The sequence below is a fragment of the Sus scrofa genome, chromosome 9, assembly GCF_000003025.6.
Source record: "Sus scrofa isolate TJ Tabasco breed Duroc chromosome 9, Sscrofa11.1, whole genome shotgun sequence".
In the NCBI taxonomy this organism is placed as follows: Eukaryota; Metazoa; Chordata; class Mammalia; order Artiodactyla; family Suidae; genus Sus; species Sus scrofa.
In genome coordinates, this window is record NC_010451.4 from 51,810,097 (window position 1) to 51,832,405 (window position 22,309).

The window sequence follows — 22,309 nt, forward strand, 5'->3', positions numbered from 1 at the left end:
TGAAAAAACAATCTTTTAAATCTATAACAATTAAGGCCCAATCTAAGGGAACTGCAGTAGGAGAAGACCAACCTTGTTGCAAGGCTCCCATAGTGTACATTGTTTTATTAATTTCTCTTAAATCATGTAATAGCCTCCATTTACCTGATTTTTTAGGAATAGTAAAAATAGCAGTATTCCATGGGCTGTTAGTTTCCTCAATATGTCCTGCTTGCAATTGCTGAGCTATTAGCTCATGTATTTTAGTCAGTTTCTCCTGAGTTAGGGGCCACTGATCTACCCAAATTGGATCATCATTAATCCATTGTATAGGATCTGCATGGGCTAGCAAGAATTTTCAATGGTCCCTATTAAAAATCCTCATCAAATCCTATTCCATGTTTATTCAGCTTAATGGGCAAGTTTATTGGTTCTTTTACGCCTTGATTATTGTTTCCTAAACCTGTTTGTTTCTGATATCCTAATTTTTTCATTAGTTTCCATCTTAGGGAAGAATCATTAGAATTGCCACAATAGACATCCTCGGTTGTTAATTTAAGTCTCATAGCAGACAGATCTCTTCCCCATAAAGTGAAGGGTATATCAGCAAACCTAAGGTTTAAAATAACACATTTTTCCTTCTGGCCCCACCCAGGAAAGCATTGCTGACTTTGATGGACAGTAGTTGGAACTCCTAATCCCCTCAACTTCATTTCAGGGGTAATTAAAGGCCATGTTGGATGCCAATCATGACAAATAAGGAAACATTGACTCCAATATCTGTTAATCCCCTTATATTTTTTCCATTAACCTTAATAGTCATTTGTGTATGTTTAGTTGTGACTTCCTGAGTCCAAAAGACCTTAGAAGTCCCTGAACTTCCAAATCCTGATGTTCCCCTTTCTTTCTGGCAACTCTGTCCTATTTTAAGATTTTAACAGTCGAACAATTTTCATTCCAGGTTGCAATGTATGTATGGTTTCAATTTCACCATTACCTTAATCACTCCTTGATAGTTTGCATCTATCACCCCAGGCAAAACTTTCAAGGTTAGGCCATTTCTTCTTATAATAAGGCCTATGGTGTTAGGAGGAAAAAGGCCATAGATTCCAGTTGGAAGAGCCTGAATGCCCTGTTCACATGTTAAAACTGCTGCTGTAGTGCAGAGTAAATCCAACCCTGCACTGACACTGCCAGGAGTAGCCCTTTTAAGGGATTGGATTCCTATTCGGTTTGAGCCATAAATGCCCTCACTGGTTGACGGGCACTGGAGTTGTTAATGGAATGCCGTTTTTGATGAAACAGACTTTGATTAGCCCAGTGATTTCCTTTCTGACAACAAGGACATAAACCAGAGTTATGACTAGGTCCTAGAGATGATCCCATTGCTAGGGATGATTTCTCTTTTAATTGAGCTTGACATTCTCTCTGAAAATGTCCTGTTTTTCCACAATTAAAACATTTCTTTCCTGAGCTGCTAAGCATTCCTTTTAATGCTGCAGCATCTTGATACACCTTAATAAAATCAGAGATGCCTCCCAGATTTCTTACAGGGGCCATTGCCCTTTTACAGTCTTTATTTGCATTTTCGTATGCCAATTGTTTAATTAAAATATCAGCTGCCTGAGAATGTGCTACTTGGTGACATACCCGCGCTCGAGTTAGTCCACAAACTGTGGGTAAGGCTCTGTAGGGCCTTTGAAGGCACTGTACGAAAGATCTTTGTGGATTTCCTTTCTCAGGAATTGTCATCCACACTCTTTGGGCAGCCAGGCTCAGCTGCTCATATGCCCAAGGATCCGTAAGTCAGTTGTTTTGCTAAGTCGAGAAAAGGGCCAGTCCCAACCAACATTTCAAAAGTAATTGGGGAGTTCCCGTCGTGGCGCAGTGGTTAACGAATCCGACTAGGAACCATGAGGTTGCGGGTTCGGTCCCTGCCCTTGCTCAGTGGGTTAAGGATCCGGCGTTGCCGTGAGCTGTGGTGTAGGTTGCAGACGCGGCTCGGATCCCGCGTTGCTGTGGCTCTGGCGTAGGCGGGTGGCTACAGCTCCGATTCAACCCCTAGCCTGGGAACCTCCATATGCTGCGGGAGCGGCCCAAGAACCAAGAAATAGCAACAACAACAACAACAACAAAAAAAGACAAAAGACAAAAAAAAAAAAAAAAAGTAATTGGAACATTGTTTCTTTGATTTAAGCAAGCCTGTTCCTGACAAAAATCTGAAAGACTAGACTTCCAAATTAAATAGTCCCCACCATCTAGAGTGGTTTTAGCTATCATATGCCAATCCCATGGGGGAAGCTGAAGTGTCCCCATACTTTCTACCATACTCATAGTAAAAGGAGCTGTAACTCCATTCTGTAGTACACTCTCCCAAAGAGCTTTAAGAGCTCTAAAATCAAAAGGGTTATGCATATGGATATTTTGTCCTGGGACTTGAGGATTGGGGGTAGTAGTTTTAGGGCATGCTAAAAAGGTCTGATCTTCTAAACTCACAGATTTTAGGGCTGATTGAGGGGGAGTTAATGTTTCCTCCACAGCTACAGGCTTATTTAAACTCTCATCAAGAAAGGGATCAGTCCGAGGTGGAGCTTTCCCTAATGCTCCTGCAAAGGTTCCAAAGCATGTTTTACTAGTCACCACATAGAAAAAAAAGAAACAGGAAGAGAAGCCCCAGACCGATGGGCACGCTTTAAATTTTCCCCCACAAGATCCCAACATTCTGGGTCCACAGTACCCTCGCTGGAAACCAAGGGTTATATTTGATCACATCTTCTAACAATTCCTGTATCTCAGACTCTGTTACCTGAACCTCTGACTGTCTTAACATACATTTAAGCAATTGAATATAATGTTTAGTTTTCTGTGATTGATTCTGCCCCATTGTTACCTGGTTTAAAGTTTCTACTTGCCTACTCCCAGTGGCAACTCTGTCGAGTGCAAGGCTACCATCTCGCCATCTGTAGTTTCACCTTTTCCTGCTCATGGCAGACCTTCTCTTCCGGCCCCATGTTGGGTGTCACTCTGCTGCATCCAGTGCTTCAGGGCAACAGGGAACCCTGGAAGAGCGATGGCACAGAATAACAAAATACACAAGACTCTTACACTTAGAAACTGGGGGACCAGGGGGCACTCTGTTCCTCAGAACAAAGGCACCTAGGCTTTAGCCCACATGACTTTTATTAAAGAAGGTGATGAGATTATTATTAGTGGGATTAAGGAAGGTGACAAGACTAGGGGGCAGGAACAGGCATAGGCAATATCAAGAGGTTATCTTCTTAGTGATATCAAAGGGGATATCCTTAGGACATAGTGCAGCTGTTCATAGAATAACATGGTTAATGCATAAATCCTTCTTTATCTTGTCTTTGAAGGAGACTCTGTACTTTAGAACTCTGTGTCCATAGATATTTGCCTTCTGCAGAATTCAGCTGTTCCATGGTCTCCAACAGGGGAAGGAGGGAAAAGATAGGGGTGGGAAAGTAAAAGGTACAAACTACTACCTATGAAATAAATAAACTGCAATGATGTATTGAACAGCACAGAGAAATTTACCCATTATTTTACAACAACTTTAAATGGAGTAATTCTAAAAATATTGAATCAATTTTGTGCACAGGAAACTAATATAATATTTTGAATCGATTACACTATAATTTTTATAGTCATTATTTTGATACACCTCACAAATGGTAGGTACTATTGTTTTCCCCCATTTCATTGTGGAAGCTTGGTTTAGTAAATAAACAACTGAAGCCTGGAATTGAGCATCTATCTTCTGGTATTTTGTTAGAAGTGCACATGTGGGGCTCCTGCTTCACAGCTACCAAGTTACTGGGCGGGGCCCAGCAATCTGTGTTTTATTTTTTTGTTTTTTTTTTAGGGCCACACCCAAGGCATATGGAGGTTCCCAGGCTAGGAGTCTAATCAGAGGTACAGCTGCCGGCCTACACCACAGCCACAGAAACACCAGATCCGAGCTATGTCTGTGACCTACACCACAGTGCACAGCAATACTGGATCCTTAACCCACTGAGCAAGGCCAAGGATGGAACCTGCAACCTAATGATTCCTAGGCAGATTCGTTTCCACTGTGCCATGACGGGAACTCCAGTAATCTCTGTTTTAATGGCCCCCCTGATCATTCTGATATACATTAAAGAGTGGAAACACCTCACAAAAATGCTTTAATTAGTGGAAACTAATTCACATCTATGGCTCTAACTATAAGAGGATCTGGGATATGTAATTTTCAGCTTTTTAACCTGATCAGAAGGAGGGTGGAGTGGATATTGAGAGAGCCCTTCCTAAGTGTCTACTATTTTTCCTGACCTTTACTCAGCAAGAGATATGACCTCTACCACTATGGATCCCCTCTAATTAGAAGAATATGCAGAAAAAAATATTTGTTGTCTAAAGGTAAGAAAATGTAAAGCTAAATAAACTGGTGAATTTGACTCTATCAAAAATTAGGATTTGGGAGAGTTCCTGTTGTGGCTTAGCAGATTAAGAACCCAACATATGGAATGGATTTACAATGAGATCCTGCTGTGTAGCATTGAGAACTATGTCTAGATACTTATATTGCAACACAACAATGGGAGGGAAAAGTATGTATATATGTATGTGTAACTTGATCCCCACGCTATACAGTGGAAAGAAAGAAAGAAACAAACCCAACATAGTGTCCATGAGGATGTGGATTCGCTCCCTAGCCTCAATCAGTGGGTTAAGGATCCGGTGTGGTTGCAGGCTGTGGCATAGGTCACAGATGCAGCTTGGATCCAGTGTTGCTGTGGCTGTAGTGTAGGTCTCAGCTGCAGCTCTGATTCGACTCTTAGCCCCAGAACTCCATATGACACAGGTGTGGCCATAAAAAAAAAAAGAAAAAAAGGATTTTTGTTCATCAAAGGATACAACAGATAGATGTTAATTGTAGTATCACAGGATGGAAGAAGAAATCTAACTAGCATGTATTAGAAACTCAACATCAACAGAAAAAAAAAAATGCAGTGTATACAGAACAATTGACAGAAGAGAAAGCCTAAAGTGCCACTGAGCATATGAGGATCTGCTCAAAGCAATTACTAATCAGAACAGTGCAGGAGTTCCCGTCATGGCGCAGTGGTTAACGAATCCGACTAGGAACCATGAGGTCGCGGGTTCGGTCCCTGCCCTTGCTCAGTGGGTTAACGATCCGGCGTTGCCGTGAGCTGTGGTGTAGGTTGCAGATGCGGCTCGGATACTGCGTTGCTGTGGCTCTGGCGTAGGCCTGTGGCTACAGCTCCGATTAGACCCCTAGCCTGGGAACCTCCATATGCCGTGGCAGCGGCCCAAGAAATAGCAAAAAGACAAAAAAAAAAAAAAAAAAAAAAAAAAAAGAACAGTGCAAAATAAAACAAGATATCTCTTTACACCCACCTCTGTGCCAGTAAATAGGTCAACTGTAGTGGAAACTTTGCAGCAGTTAGGAGAGCTATAGCTCCGTGTGAGCAAAGTAAGAAAGATAATGAGATATAAAACTCAATATCATTTGCGCATATTTGAATTACATGGACACAAACCAGAAAAAAAAAATGCATTTAGAAAAAGAAGGCGTAATTAATAAAGTACACATTAAGCAGGTTAGAGGGATTACCTAGAGAGATGAGATGCATAGAAGGAGGGAGTGAGCAAAAGAGAAACAGAAATAAAAACTTCCTTTTCCAGGGCCCACCCAGGAGTGCACACCTGTCAGTCAACTCCCTCAAGAGGTCCTGGATCAGAGCTCCCAGTGAACTGCTGGGTAAGAAGACAGCCGGCCTGCCCTTAACATTGTGGGGCCTAAGGAAAGACTTTCTAAATATTTAGAAGTTAAAAATATCATTAATAAAATGTTAAATACTTCTTCCTACCCTGATGGATATACCTATATTACAAGCTGGAGGGCCAAGTCCAAATGTGAAAGTTCAGGGAGTTCCCTGGTGGCCTAGCAGTTAAGGATTCGGCATTGTCACTGCTGTTGCTCAGGTTCGTCCCTTCCCAGGAACTTGTGCATGCTGCAGATGTGTCAAAGAAAAAAAAGAAAGAGGGAGTTCCCGTCGTGGCGCAGTGGTTAACGAATCCGACTAGGAACCATGAGGTTGCGGGTTCGGTCCCTGCCCTTGCTCAGTGGGTTAACGATCCGGCGTTGCCATGAGCTGTGGTGTAGGTTGCAGACGCAGCTCGGATCCTGCTTTGTTGCTGTGGCTCTGGCGTAGGCCAGTGGCTACAGCTCCAATTGGACCCCTAGCCTGGGAACCTCCATATGCCATGGGAGTGGCCCAAAGAAATAGCAAAAAGACAAAAAAAAAAAAAAAAGAAAAGAAAAAGAAAGAAATTTCAGAATTCTAAAAATTTCATGCCATAGCACAATTCTAAAGGAAGGCTCTCCATGGTCCCTATGCCCCTTGCCCACAGCCACAGCTTGCCCCGTCCACTTCTCACTACCCCCATACTGTCCCACTCCACAAGAACTCGGTCCATGTCCCTGCACACAGCCATCCTTCACTCTCAGAGTGAACAACCAGCTGTCTGGTCTCCCTTTAGCGAATGGGGATGGGCCTTGGGAAGAGCATTAGAAGCAGGTACAGACCCTTGGATCTGATCACCCCTTGGGGTTGGGTACTGCCAGAGAAGGGCCGAGGACAGGGACCTCCCACCAAGTCTGAGAAGGTTACTGTGCCTGCTGTGCACAGAGGTGACCCTGTCCCTGTGTTTGCCAGTAGCCGCTTCCCTCCCCAACTGGCAAGTCCCACAGTTGAGATAAGATGTGTGTGTCCCTCATATTACAGTTTTACAAAGCATCTTTTTTTTTTTTTTTTGTCTTTTTGTTATTTCTTTGGGCTGCTCCTGCGGCATATGGAGGTTCCTAGGCTAGGGGTCGAATCAGAGCTGCAGCTGCTGACCTACGCCAGAGCCACAGCAACGCGGGATCCGAGCCGCGTCTGCAACCTACACCACAGCTCACGGCAACGCCGGATCGTTAACCCACTGAGCGAGGCCAGGGACCGAACCTGCAACCTCATAGTTCCTAGTCAGATTCGTTAACCACTGCGCCACGATGGGAACTCCTACAAAGCATCTTTTTTTGTTGTTGTTGTTGTTGTTGTTGTTGCTGTTGTTGTTGTTGTTGTTGTTGTTCTTGCTATTTCTTAGGCCGCTTCTGCGGCATATGGAGGTTCCCAGGCTAGGGGTTGAATCGGAGCTGTAGCCACCGGCCTACGCCAGAGCCACAGCAACACGGGATCCGAGCCGCGTCTGCAACCTACACCACAGCTCACGGCAACGCCGGATCCTTAACCCACTGAGCAAGGGCAGGGACCGAACCCGCAACCTCATGGTTCCTAGTCGGATTCGTTAACCACTGCGCCACGACGGGAACTCCAAAGCATCTTTTTTTAAAGTGAATTCAAATGTATATGTTGAAGACCATCTTTGTGGGACTTCATATTAAATTCAAGATGAATTTTATTTCAGCTTTCTCAGGGTAGCGTTTTCCCTTATTACAGGTGGCATAGTGTTTTCCTAAAAAGAGGAGAAGGCTGTGTGAATGTGTGTTTCATACTCATTCATTTTTCATATCCTTAGAAACGAAAGAAATAGGTTCTGAGATGTGTCCTCTGAGAAGTCCACACAGCCGAAACCTCAGAGTCTCCTTTTTTGCCTATAGATATCAATACTGTATTGTATACTTAAAATTTTGAAAATTGGGTGGATATTATGTTAAGTGATCTTACAATAAATAAATAGGACAGGAAGAGACTTTTGAATGTGATAGATGTGTTTATGGCATTGATTGTGGTGATGGCTTCACAGATATATACTTATCTATAAACTCATAAATTTGTATATATTAAATACAACTTTTTGTATATCTCATCCTCAATAAAACGGTTCTTTAAAAAAAAAAAAAGGCATCTTAGAGTTCTGCTGTGTCGCAATGGAAGCAAATCCAGCTAGTATCCTTGAGGACACAGGTCTGATCCCTGGCCTTGCTCAGTGGGTTAAGGATCCGGCTTTGCCATGAGCTGTGGTGTAGGTGGAAGATGCAGTTCGGATCCTGCATTGCTGTGCCTCTGGCATACGCCGGCGGCAGTAGCTCCAATTAGACCCCTAGCCTGGGAACTTCCATATGTAGCAGGTATGTCCCTAAAGAGCAAAAAAAATTTTTTTTAAATTTTAAAAGACATCTTGAGTTCTCGTCACAGCTCAGTGGAATGGAATCTGACAAGAATCCATGAGGACACATGTTCAATCTCTTGCCTCGCTCAATGGGTTAAGGATCTGGTGTCAACATGCTCTGTGTTGTAGGTCACAGAACTGGCTTGGATCTGGCACTTGCTGTGGCTGTGGAGTAGGCCAGTGTCTCCAACTCCGATTCATCCCCTAGCCTGGGAACCTCCATATGTCGTGGGTGTGGCTTTCCTAAGAAGACAAAATTAATTAATTAAATAATTTTAAATAAGGCATCTTAGCACTTGATATCAATCAATGCTTGCAGTCTTGTGAGATCATCTATACTTTGTTTACAGGTAAAAGAAATGGAGCTAAGTGACTTGTCCAAAGTATGGAATATACAAAAGCCACCTAATGATAACAAATTAAGGCTATATATTCAGAACTTGCCCTAGCAAGGGACCCAGCCTCCATCACTCACCTTTGATAGAGACTCAGAAGCAAGTAGAAATGATATAACCGACCTTATAAAACAGAAACAGTCTCAAAGATTTCAAAACCAAACTATGTTTCCCAAAGGAGACAGTGGGGGAGGGTTAAATTAGGGAGTTCGTAGTGATATATACACACTACTATATATAAAATAGATGGATTACAAGCACTTACAGTATAGCACTGGGAAATTCACTCAGTACTGTGTGATAATCTATATGGGAAAAGAATCTGTGTATGCATAGCTGATTTACTTTGCTATATGCCTGAAATTAACAGAACTTTGTAAATTAACCATATTCCAATAAGAGAAATTTAAAAAGGAGGCAGAGTGGGGAAGCTTTATAGTGAAGAAGGGGGAAGCCTTCACATGTGCTCTGATTGGACATTGTTGGCCTGGAGAAACCAGAGGAAGGACATCCCTTTGTGATTGGTTTGGGACCATATTTGGCTTTTCCTGATTGATGCCAAGTTGCAAGCAGGGGTTAAAAATAGAGAAAGAAAGAAGCTGGCAGGCAAGAATCAAGCCCTGCCCTTTCTGGGATGATTATTGTAGAGACTGTGGTTTGGCTTCTTATTCTGGGTGCCGCAGAGGTTGTGGGTAGGGATTCTATTTTTACACATCATCTGGCCATTATGTGTTTGTAAATTCAACTTCTCACATCACACAGTAAATAACTAGTACTACCATCCCTGGTCTTTTGACAGCAGCTTTGAAAGCTCATGCCCTTTCTACTTCTGTACCCAGCCATACATTCCACTGCTTTTCAGAGGATCTAATGTAGTTTAAACTGCTTGGAAAAGGTCTAGGGTGGGGGTGCAGGAAGGGTAGCCTTTGTCATCATTAAATGGATAGCAGTTTGGGAATAGGAATCGCAGCCCTGAATTGGGAAAAAAGGAATATAATGCAGGGGTATCCTGCCAGGGCCAGCTCAGCAGGATGGGGCTGAAGAACGGGTGCTGTGAAACTTAAGGAAAAAAAGTTAACGTAAAACAAGACACAGAGACATTTATCTTAAGTAAAGGTGGGAGCTGGGGACTCAAGGTCTCAGGGACCAAGAGCGCCCTGCCTCAAGAAACCACACTGCTTTTATTGTGCTCTTTAGATGAGATCAAGTGAGGAGTGGCTATGGGTGGATGATACAGGGTTTGTTTACTATTATATAAGTTCTTTTACTATTTAAAAGGCCACTTAGGTGGTAAAGGGTTAAGCTCTTACTCTGACCTCTAGGCACATAACAGTTCTTAAGCTTAAGTCATTTACCAGTACTGCACTGTTTTTCAAAGCGGGAAGATGGGATAAAGTAAGACAAGAAGATGGGATAAAGTAAGACAAGAAGATGGGATAAAGTAAAGAAGGACAAGATGGAGTTTTCAAGGAAACATGTCTTGGACAGTATCCCAAGCAGAGTCTTGGGGCTCCATCCTCATTCAGTACAGTCAAGCAATTTCCACACCAACTACATAGAGTTTCTAGCCCCATAGGCTCTCTTTCCCCATCACCTTACTTAAAAATTCTCATTTGCAAGCACTTCGCACAAAATAATGGGGAACTGCTAGCTCAGAGACAGCTCAGGGTAAGCAGCCTGGCACTAGTCCCAACTGAAGTTGGATCCTCCTTCAGCAAAGACCAGCTCAAAGCCAATGAGGCCAAGCCTCCCTCTAATTACAAGGGGCCTGGCCTGCTCCTGGCATAGATACCTGCACAGAGCCAGCTGCCTCAAATGGTCATGCCCTCGTCCTGCCTGTCCTGGGATTCCTATCCCCCTTCTCTGTCCGAAAATCTGCCATTGTTTGAGTCTTAGTTGAAATCTCCCCACATGGTAGCTAATAAGGCCAGATACTCACTCTTCAGGCCTCTAAAATGTACAGAAGGACACTCAATCTCAGTCATTCAGATGCTCCCACTCAGAACATTACTTCTGCAGCAAGTGGTATTAAGAAGCAATGAGAGGAGTTCCCGTCGTGGCTCAGTGGTTAACGAATCTGACTGGGAACCATGAGGTTGCGGGTTCAATCCCTGGCCTTGCTCAGTGGGTTAAGGATCCGGTGTTGCTGTAAGCTGTGGTGTAGGTTGCAGACACGGCTCGGATCCCGCGTTGCTGTGGCTCTGGCGTAAGCTGGCAGCTACAGCTCTGATTGGACCCCAGCCTGGGAACCTCCATATGCCACGGGAGCAGCCCTAGAAAAGGCAAAAAAAAAAAAAAAAAAGACAAAAAAAAATTAAATAAGAAGCAATGAGAATTTTGAGTCCATTATGAAAAGACAGAGGTGACACCCTCTTGCAACCAGCTATGCTACATCAGGTGTTGGTTGTCTCAGTGGGAAGAGTCAGTGGCCAGTGCCACTTAAAGCAATACTTCTCTTACTTATGGCCTTAGTTGTGGTTCTAGCCATCTGGTTTTCCCAGGTAAGGAATTTAATTCTGTAAATTATCCCATATCTTTCCAACAAATTTATTTCCTGCTGAAGTTGAAGTATCAGGTTGTTTTTCTCAGCCAGCAATTGTCCCTGGATATAACAGATGCTAACAAGATAGAGCACCCAAGGGTCGGGAATGGGGAGGAAGGCACTGCAAGCTCGGGGGAGTGTTCTCACTCCTTACAGGGGTCAAAGGGCTCTGTACCATCTTCCTGATAAAATGGAAACAGCCCTTCCTTCTTCTTTCCACACAATACTTATGTTTTAAAACTTGTTATTCCCTTCCACAATCTTTTTGTTGGTGTATTAAGGGGCAGGGGGATGTACAAATAGATCAGATTCCAGGATTATTATTTTTCCAGAGACTAACATCTTCAGGGAAGAAGGGAGGAAGTCTGTAAGCCATTCGTCTCACAAGAGCTACACTTTTTAAATTTTTAGATGAATTTTTATTTTGTATTGAATATAGTTGATTTATAATGTTGTATTACCTTCAGGTGTACAGCAAAGTAAATCAGTTATACATATACATATATCCTTTTTTTTTTTTTCTTTTCTCTTCAGGGGATGAATTCCTGGCATACAGAGGTTCCCAGGCTAGGGGTCAAGAGCCACAGCCACAGCAATGCCAGGTCTGAACTATGTCTGCAACCTACACCACAGCTCATGGCAATGCTGGATCCTTAACCCATTGAGCAGCAAGGCCAGGAATCAAACCTGAAACCTCATGATTCCTAGTCAGATTCGTTTCCTATTGCAGCATATTGAGTAGAATTCCCTGTGCTATACAAGTAGGTCCTTGTTGATTAGTGGTGTATATATGTTAATCCCAAACTCCTATTTTATCCTTCCATCCAACCTTTCCTCTTTGGTAATCATAGTTTGTTTTTGAAGTCTGTGTCTGTTTCTGTTTTGTCAATAAATTCATTTGTATCATTTTATAAGATTCTACTTACTTCACTTGGTATGATAATCTCTAGGTCCATCCATGTTGCCGCAAAAGGCATTATTTCATTCTTATTTATGGCTGAGTAATATTCCATTCCATATATCACAACTTCTTTATCCATTCCTCCATCTATGGACATTTAGGTTGCCTCTATATCTTGGCTCTTGTAAATAGTGCTGCAATGAATATTGGGGTGCATGTATCTTTTCAAATTATTGTTTTCTACCAACATATACCTAGGAGTGGAATTGCTGGGTCATGTGGTAACTCTACTTTTAGTCTTTTAGGGAACCTCCATATTGTTCTCCATAGTGGCTGCACCAATTTACATTCCCACCAACAATGTAGGAGTGTTCCCTTTTCTCCACACCTCCTCCAGCATTTATTGCTTGTAGACTTTTTCATAATGGCCATTCTGACTGGTGTGAGGTGATATCTAATTGTAGTTTTAGTTGCATTTCTCTAATACTTAGCAGTTTTGAGCATCTTTTCATGTGCATGTTGGACATCTGTATTCTTCTTTGAAGAAATGTCTATTTAGGTCTTGTGTCTATTTTTTGATTGGGTTGTTTGGTTGCTTTGTTTTTGGGGTTTTACATATATATATAAAGAGAGAGGGAGAGGGATCTATGTGACCTGTTTGTGTATCTTGGAGATAAATCCCTTGTCGGTCACATTATTTGCAAATATTTTCTCCCATTTCATAGGTTGTCTTTTCATTGTGCTATGGTTTTCTTTGCTGTGCAAAAGCTTTTAAGTTTAGTTAGGTCCCATTTGTTTATTTTTGTTTGTAATTTTATTACCATAAGAGGTGGATCCAAAAAAATATTGCTGCAGTTTAGGTCAAAGAGTGTTCTGCCTATGTTTTCTTCTAGCTGTTTTATAGTATCCAGTCTTACATTTAGGTCTTTAATCCATTTTGAGTTTATTTTTACGTATGGAGTTAGAGAATATTCTTATTTTCATTCTTTTATATGAAGCTGTCCAGTTTTCCCAGCACCACTTTTCTCTATTATATATTCTTGCCTCTTTTGCTGTAGATTAATTGACCATAGGAGCTACATTTTAAAAAGATAAACCAAACATTAATGCTCTAATGTCAGTAAAGCAACTATAAAAATGTTTATTTAATACATACACATACACACACATATGTATATATAAATCAGCTCAAACTTTACTGGAAAACATCTTAATTTTATACATCCCCAGAATTGTTTCCAAAATCACATAAGCTAATGACATTATTATTGTTTAAATGTTTAATATGTCACATAGTTAGCTTTTGTATTTTAAACACTGCTGTTATAGTAGAGGCCTGTGTTTCATGTAACACACACATGCGCTCACACATACACACACCCTTTGTTGTCTGTTGCGGTACTTTATGTAATCAATACAAGGAGTAGTTCATTGCCCATTTTATAAAGCTTATTTTATGGTTTTGATTTTCAGATTATTATAGCTCATAATGTATGGTATGTCTTCACTTTTATTACAGATAATTGGCCATACCTTTATTTTATACTCAGTTTCTCGGAAACTGTGTCCTATTTTTTAATATCATTTCTATGGGACTACACAATTAATTTTATGATTTGCTGAGAACTCATTGCTCTGAGTCCTGAATGATAAGTAGGTGACCAGCAGAGGATCAGGGAGGCATCCAGGCAGAGATAACAACATAAAATAAGGCATGAAGTTACAAAATACCCAATTATATTGAGGGAAAGGTAGGTGACATTATGATGAAATCACTGAATCTACTGAAGAGTGAAACAGAAGAGCTCTGGGGAAGAGTGGTATAATTGCTCAATTTATGTGTCAGCTTGGCTATATCATGCCAGGTAGAAGTATGGATTTGGTATTGTCCTTATATGGAGATTAAGTGTGGTTCAAGGAGATGTGTATGGATGCCTACCTGGCAAAGGGTAGACCATTTCAGTTAACTTTATGTGTCATCTTGGTTAGGCTATGATATCCACTTTTTTGGTGAAACACTAGTCTAGATGTTGCTGTGAATATATTTTGTAGGTATGACTAGGCTTTATGACCAGTTGACTTTAAGTAAAGCAGATTATCTTCCATACTGTGAGTAAGCCTCATCCAAGTAGGCCTTAAGAGCAAAGAAGTTTCCCTGAGCAGAAGGAATTTTGCCCCAAGACTATAAAATAGAATCCTGCTTGAGTTTTTAGCCTGCCTGCGTGTGGTTTGAAATTCAAAACTAACATCAGCTCTTACCTGAATTTCCAAAATGCTAGCCTGCCCTACAAATTTTAGACTTGCTAAGCTTCACAATTACTTGAGCCAATTGCTTAAAACAAATCTCTATACGGATAGATGCAGAGATAGATACTGGTTAGATGAGGGTTTAGTGCACAGGCTCCATGGAGAAGAAGAAATCTGTGTGTTTGGTGAGGCAGAGATAACGAGGAGTCCTGGCAAATGAGACACAGAAACTAGAAAAGTAAAAGCAGGAAGGAATACTTGAATCTGGGAAGGAGTCATTCTCCTCCTCCTTGGTGATCCTTCCATACGTGGTAAATCCTCAATCAGATTTATTTCCCAGAGAGGGAGCAAGTGAGGTACAAGGTTAGAGTCCAGGTCAAGGAAATTGAGGGTTTGCCCAGAAAACCAAGACAGTATCCCTCAGAGTCCCATAGAAAACAGCACACTCAAATTGGATGATTTACCCTGGACTATAGTTCCAAGAAATCCCTGAAGTACATGAATACTTAAGAGGGGAAGGGTGCGTAAGAGAGAAGGAAGAAGAGGAAGAGAAAGTGACCAGGACCTAATAGAGTCTGCAGGTACTGAACTTTGGGTAAGTCCTCATCAAAGATGAAGCCTAAGGTGGTAAAATGAATGAAAACACAAGCTGATGTTGCTGGGACTGGGAACCATGAAGTTAACACCCATGGCATGAAAGCCACCAGCTGTGACATAGGTGCTAATTCGGGAGACTAGAGGAAGAGAGCTACACGGCACACTCATGAACACTGCTGCTCTTGTAATCACAAAACATGTTCAGTCCATGTCTCTTGGTCAAGTCATGGCTCTAGAAAACATGGCAAAATAGGAACCAAGCATGAACAGGAAAGAATCCTTACAGAACATAGCCTCAGGAGTGACCACAAGCCACTAGTATCAAAACTCTGTGAGGAGTTCCCTGGTGGCCTATTGGGTTAAGGATCCGGCATTGTCACTGCTGTGGTTCAAGTCACTGCTGTGACCCAGGTTCGTTCCCTGGCCCAAGAACTTCTGCATGCCATGGGTGTGGGGAAAAAAATTTTTAATTAAAAAAAAATATGTTAAAAATCAGTGACCATTGATGACAAAGAATGGCGTAAAAGATCTAAGTCTTGCACTTTACATAGTTGACAATGATTTTAAAGTCCTGATATCATTTTGGGTAAATGGAAAGATGAATAAAAGAGATCAATGAAGAAGCTAAAGAAAGAACATGGCTTGTTGAGTGACTCAGCACAGTTAGGGTGGTGAAGCCCTGGCTTCCCTAAGATCAAGAGGAAGTAAAGGGCTACAGCTCTGGCCTATGTGTGAACTCAGCAGGGATCAGCAGTCACAGCTGAGCCACCCCCTTCTGGGAAGTGATCTCTAGGTTTAGAAAAGAAGACCTTTATTAGGTATAGAACTGGTTCCTTACCTCCAGAAGAATTTCTTTCTCTGTATCAAGAGAATGGCTAATCTTTGTGTAGAGGAAGAGGATCAAGGTCTCTTGCCTCCTTGCACACTTAAGTGTGCCCTTCCCTTAAACTCATCTACAGGTATTACTTGACTATAGGTCTTCACCCCCCACTCAGGGCAGATCACCAGTCCAGGCTGGTCTGCTCTAGGCTTTGCACCAGAATCCAGTCCACACAGCATCTCAGAGCGATTCTGTCATTGCCTAGGCTACTCAGAACTTGGCCTTGAACCAGGTTCAAAGACTGAGACATGGGAAGAGATCTAGAGACATTATGATTCCTCCTTCCTCGCTTCAGTGTCCCTTATCCCAGATCAAACAAGGGGAGGGGATAAATCCAAACCAAAATCCAAATCCAAAACCTTCCAATTCATGACTCTAAGTTAAGAAGGGTTTAAAGACTTGTGGGGTGCAGCCATTCTCCCACCAGTATCATCAGTGAGGATCCTGTAGTGCTTTCTTACCTGTTCCCAGAAGGGAAAAGGCTCAGATAAGGGAGGAGGGGACAGCCCTGAGCCTAGAGCACTTCTTTTATCTGTTATAACAGCTGGGAAAAGAAAAGCCTAGTCCCTTTGTTTGCATTATCCTGGCAGGGACTCTGAACTAAAAACCATGATTTTTTTTTTTTTTTGTCTTTTTAGAGGTGCATCCACAGAATATGGATGTTCCCAGGCTAGGGGTCCAGTTGGAGCTGTAGCCACTGGCCTACCACAGCCACAGCAACACCAGATCTGAGCCTTGTCTACAACCTACACCACAGCTCATGGCAATGCTGGATCCTTAACCCACTGGGTGAGGCCAAGGATCGAACCTGGATCCTCATTAATACTAGTCTGATTCGTTTCCACTGAACCACCACAGGAACTCCTAAAGACCATGATTTCTGATTAAGGCTCTGCCCGGGGTTCTCCAAATGACAGAGGGAAACACCATTTGTCCATGTCATTGTGGCCATAAGATGATATTTTTTAAAGAGTTTTATTTCACATGTAAATATATCAGAGGTCTAAGTAGTAATCAAAAGTCAGTTCCCTCAAATACTCTTCTAGAGTTACTATAGAAAACAAGAAGTTGTGGCCTTTGAGTCCACACCTGAAGCATACTTTAAGTATGACTATGCACAGTTTCACTTCAGCCCTGGCACTGTTAACCCAAGAACAGTGGATAGATGTACCTAGTCTGTCCTCCTCCCCACTTTGGTCCCAGGACCAGGGTTGATGCTGGTGGGAATCCCTGCACTGGATCTCTACAAAAATGACCAAAATTCAGTAACACAATTTGTGGACCTGGACATTGGGCGGGGCTTTAATATTTTCCACACGATAAACCCTAGTCTTGCTTTTTAAAATAAATATTTAGGGGTTCCTGTCGTGGCGCAGTGGAAACGAATCTGACTGGGAGCCATGAGGTTTCGGGTTTGATTCCTGGCCTTGCTCAGTGGGTTAAGGATCCGGCGTTGCCGTGGGCCGTGGTGTAGGTCGCAGACGGAGCTCGGATCCCACACTGCTATGGCTGTGGCGTAGGCCAGTGGCTGCAGCTCCAGTTGGACCCATAGCCTGGGAGCCTCCATATGCCGCGGGTGCAGCCCTAAAAAGACCAAAAATAAGTTAATTAATTAAATAAAATAAAATAAATATTTAAAATACATTGTATATAAATATTTGTGTACTGTGTATATTATATATGTATATATGTTACCCCACTATATAAATTATATGTATATATGTGTGTATATAAAATACAAATATACATATATGTTATATATATGTATATGTGGGAATATATATATATGTATACATTTACATTTTAAAAAGTAGAAGGCAGTGTTCAAAAACCAGCAAAGGCCTAAACATCTTCAATGTCAGTTTAGAGACAATGACTCCTTATGCCACCTGGTGGCAACATGCCTAAAATTCAAGGATCGGAATCAAAGAATCACCTTTGAGTCCAAGAAACACTTGGCAATTACACAGCAAGTTCCAAAGCACATAGAAAGCCCAGATTTGATTTACAAGTACATCTGTATGGGCATTGCGGTGGGTATGAGGACAGAGATGAGCAACGAATGGTATCACATTTGGAAATGAACACCAGCCCTTAAAGGGAGACAGGAAGAGATGACAGAAATCTACTTCACTGGTTAAAAAAATTTTACAGTGAAAGGAAAGGGAGAGAAAGGGCACTGGGAGGAATATTTTTAGAGTAGTGAAGGTACACTGATGTTTGTACACTGAAGAAAAGAGTTTGTAGAGAAGAGAATTTTTTTTTTTCTTTGTCTTTTGTCTTTTTGTTGTTGTTGTTGTTGCTATTTCTTGGGCTGCTCCCGCGGCATATGGAGGTTCCCAGGCTAGGGGTTGAATCGGAGCTGTAGCCACCGGCCTACGCCAGAGCCACAGCAACGCGGGATCCGAGCCGCGTCTGCAGCCTACACCACAGCTCACGGCAACGCCGGATCGTTAACCCACTGAGCAAGGGGCAGGGACCGAACCCGCAACCTCATGGTTCCTAGTCGGATTCGTTAACCACTGCGCCACGACGGGAACTCCGAGAAGAGAATATTGAAGGTACAAAGAAGAAAATTGATTTGAGGATTTAAGACACCTGAGGGAATGGGAACGCATAAGACCATGGGCAGATGGAAAGGCTTTTGACCAAAGTCAATAACCATTCATTATTTTAAATATTAAATGAAGCAGAAATTGAGAAATTAAGAACATTCTTAATGTAAAAATATTCATTGCTCTAATGAGCCAAATTGTGTCCCCCTCAAAATTCATATGTCGAAACCTCAATATCTCAGAATCTTTAGAGATAAAGTCTTTAAAGAGGTAATTAAGTTACAACAAGGCCACTAGAGTGTGCCCTAATCCAGTCCGACTGGTGTCCTTTTATACTACCTTTGGACACAATGAGGTGTGGACACACCAGGTGAGGACATAAGGCAACCATCTACAAGCCAAGCAGGGAGTCCTCAGGGGAAACCAAAGATACTGACACCTTGATCTTGGACTTGTAGCTTCCAACTCTGTAACAAAATAAATCTCTGTTGTTTAAGCCACCCAGTTTGTAGTATTTTGTTACGACAGCCCCAGCAAACTAGTACAGATGCATTCCTGTTAAAATCTGAACCAAAAACAGGATGCACATCATCTCTTCTGTTACTTAATATTGTATGGAAACAAAAAGAAAATGCCATTAGGGAAGGGAAAAGAAAATGCCATTAGACAAGAGAAGGATTTAGAGGCGGAAGAATCAGAAAGGAAATGTTAAAACTACCTGTATATGCAGATGGCATTATTTTATATCCAGAAACGTCAAAAAATCAATGAAAATATACTAAAAATAATACCAGTAATATTGCAGGAATAAAGTTAGATATCAGCAAACTTCATGTACAGAAGATGGTAGAATAGAAGGACTGGAGCTCAACTTCTCTCCTAAAAACAACAAAGTTCACAACTAAAGACTGAGCACTCTTCACCCAAATGGACTAGAAACCTTAAAAAAGATACCCTACTCCAGAAGAAAAAGAGGAGGACACATCAAGAGGTAGGAGGGGCGATTTCATGATATAAACAACCCCATACCTCCTGGGGGGGAAGCTCCACAGACTGGAAACTAACTGGTTCACAGAGACTCACCTACAGGAGTGAGAGTTCTGAGCCACACATCAAACTCTCACGTGTGGGGATTTCAAATGGGGAGAAAGAACCCCGGAGCATCTGGCACTGAAGGCCAGTGGGGCTTGTGCACAGGAGCTCCATGACAGTGGGGGAAACGGAGACCCCATTCTTAAAAGGGGCAAACAGACTTTCACGTGCACTGGGTTCCAGGGCAAAGCAAAGTCTCCATGGGAATCTGGGTCAAACCTGACTGCAGTTCTTGGAGGACATCCTGGGAAAACAGGGGTGAACGTGGCTTGTTGTGAGGGAAGGACATTGAAGGCAAAGCTCTCGGGAATATTCAGCAGCCAAAGTGCCTTTCTCAGGAGGTGGCCATTTTGAGGAAAATCTGGCTCCCCCCCGTCAGTCAGCTGCTGAGAAGCCCCAGGGCAAACAACCCAGGTGGGCTCACAGCCCCACCCCTCAGTAAACAGGCTACCTAAAGACCCCTCAGGCACACAGCTGCCTCTAATCCCATCCAGAGACTAAGCCCCACCCACCAGGGGGATTAAAATTGGCTCCACCTACCAGGGGGCAGGCATCAGCCCCTCCCATCAGGAAGCATAGAGCAAGCCCCCCATACCGACTTCAGCCATGGGGGGAGACATCAGAAGTAAGAGAGGCTACAACTCTTTTATCTGTAAAAAGGTCACCACACCAAAAACCTATAAAAATGAAAAGACAGAGGAGTATAACTCAGATGAGGGAGAAAGGAAAAACCCCAGAAAAACAGCTAAGCGAGGAGGAGATTCTTGGCCTCCAGGAAAAAGACTTTAGATGATGCAAGACATTGGAAATAAACTGGAGGCAAAGATGGATAACTAACAGGAAACACTGACCAAAGAGATACAAGATATAAAACTTAAACAAGAAAAGATGCAAAATACAATAACTGAAATAAAAAATTCACCAGAAGCAGCTAACAGCAGAATACAGGAGGCAGAAGAACGAATAAGTGAGGTGGAGAACAGATTAGTGGAAATTACAGATGCGGAACAGAAAAGAGAAAAAAGATTGAAAACAAATAAAGAGAGTCTCAGAGAACTCTGGGACAATGTTAAATGCACCAACCTCTGTATTATAGGGGTGCCAGAAGGAGAAGAGAGAGAGAAAAGGACAGAAAAAAATATTCAAAGAGATAGTAGCCAAAAACTTCCCTAACATGGGGAAGGAGTCACTCACTCCAATCCAGGAAACACAACAAGTACCATATAAAATAAACCCAAGGAGGAACACCCCAAGACACATACTAACCAAACTGACCAAAATTAAAGATAAAGAGAAAATCTTGAAAGCAGCTAGGGAAAAGAAATCACATACAAGGGAACCCCGATAAGGTTATCAGCAGATTTTTCAGTAGAAACTCTGCAGGCCAGAAGGGAGTGGCATGATACACTTAATGTGATGAAAGGAAAAAACCTCCAACCAAGATTACTCTATCCAGCAAGGCTCTCATTCAGATTTGAAGGAGAAATCAAAACCTTCACAGATAAGCAAAAGCTGAGAGAATTCAGCAACACTAAACCAGCCTTACAACAAATACTAAAGGAACTTCTCTAGGCAGAAAAGAACAAGAGAAGAAGGAAAGAAAAAATAGCAGCAAAAACAAATCCAAAGTAATAAAATGGCAATAAGTACATACATATCAATAATTATCTTAAATGTGAATGGACTAAATGCCCCAACCAAAAGACATAGACTGGCTGAATGGATACAAAAACAAGACCCATATATATGCTGTCTTCAAGAGACCCACTTCACTTCTAGGGACACATACAAATTGAAAATGAGAGGATGGAAGAAAATATTTCATGCAAACGGGGATCAAAAGAAAGCTGGAGTAGCAATACTCATATCAGACAAAATAGACTATAAAATGAAGAATCTTTTAAGGGACAAAGAAGGACATTACATAATGATCAAAGGATCAATCCAAGAAAATTATATTACAATTTTAAATATCTACACACCCAAGTCAGGTTCACCACAATATATAAGGCAACTGATAACAACCTTAAAAGGACAAATCAACAATAACACAATAATAGTGGGGGACTTTAACAGCCCACTTACAGCAATGGATAGATCAACCAGACAGAAAATCAATAAGGAAACACAGGCCCTGAATGAAGCATTAAACCAGATGGACTTAATAGATATTTATAGGACATTTCAACCAAAAGCAACAGAATATACATTCTACTCAAGTGCACATGGGACGTTCTCTAAGATTGATCATATCCTGGGCTACAAATCCAACCTCAGTAACTTTAAGAAAATCGAAATCATATCAAGCATCTTTTCTGACCACAATGCTATACGACTAGAAATCAACAACAAGAAAAAACTGCAAAAAACACAAATAGGTGGAGACTAAACAACATGCTGCTAAACAACCAATGGATCACTGAAGAAATCAAAGAGGAAATTTAAAAATACCTAGCAACAAATGACAATGAAGATACGACACTCCAAAACCTATGGGATGCAGCAAAAGCCATTCTAAGAGGAAAGTTTATAGCAATACAAGCCCACCTCAGGAAACAAAAAAAAAGCTCAAATAAACAAGCTAACTTTACATCTAAAGCAGCTCGAGAGAGAACAGACAAGACCTAAAGCTAGTAGAAGGAAAGATATCATAAAGCTCAGAGCAGAAATCAATGAAACAGAAATAAAGAAAACCATACAAAAGATCAATGAAACGACAAGCTGGTTCATTGAAAAGATCAACCAAATTGATAAACCCCTAGCCAGACTTATCAAGCAAAAAAGAGAGAGGACTCAAATCAATAAAATTAGAAGTGAAAAAGAAGTAGCAACAGACATCACAGAAATACAAAGGACCATAAGAGACTACTATATGCAACTATATGCCAATAAAATGGAACACCTAGAAGAAATGGACAA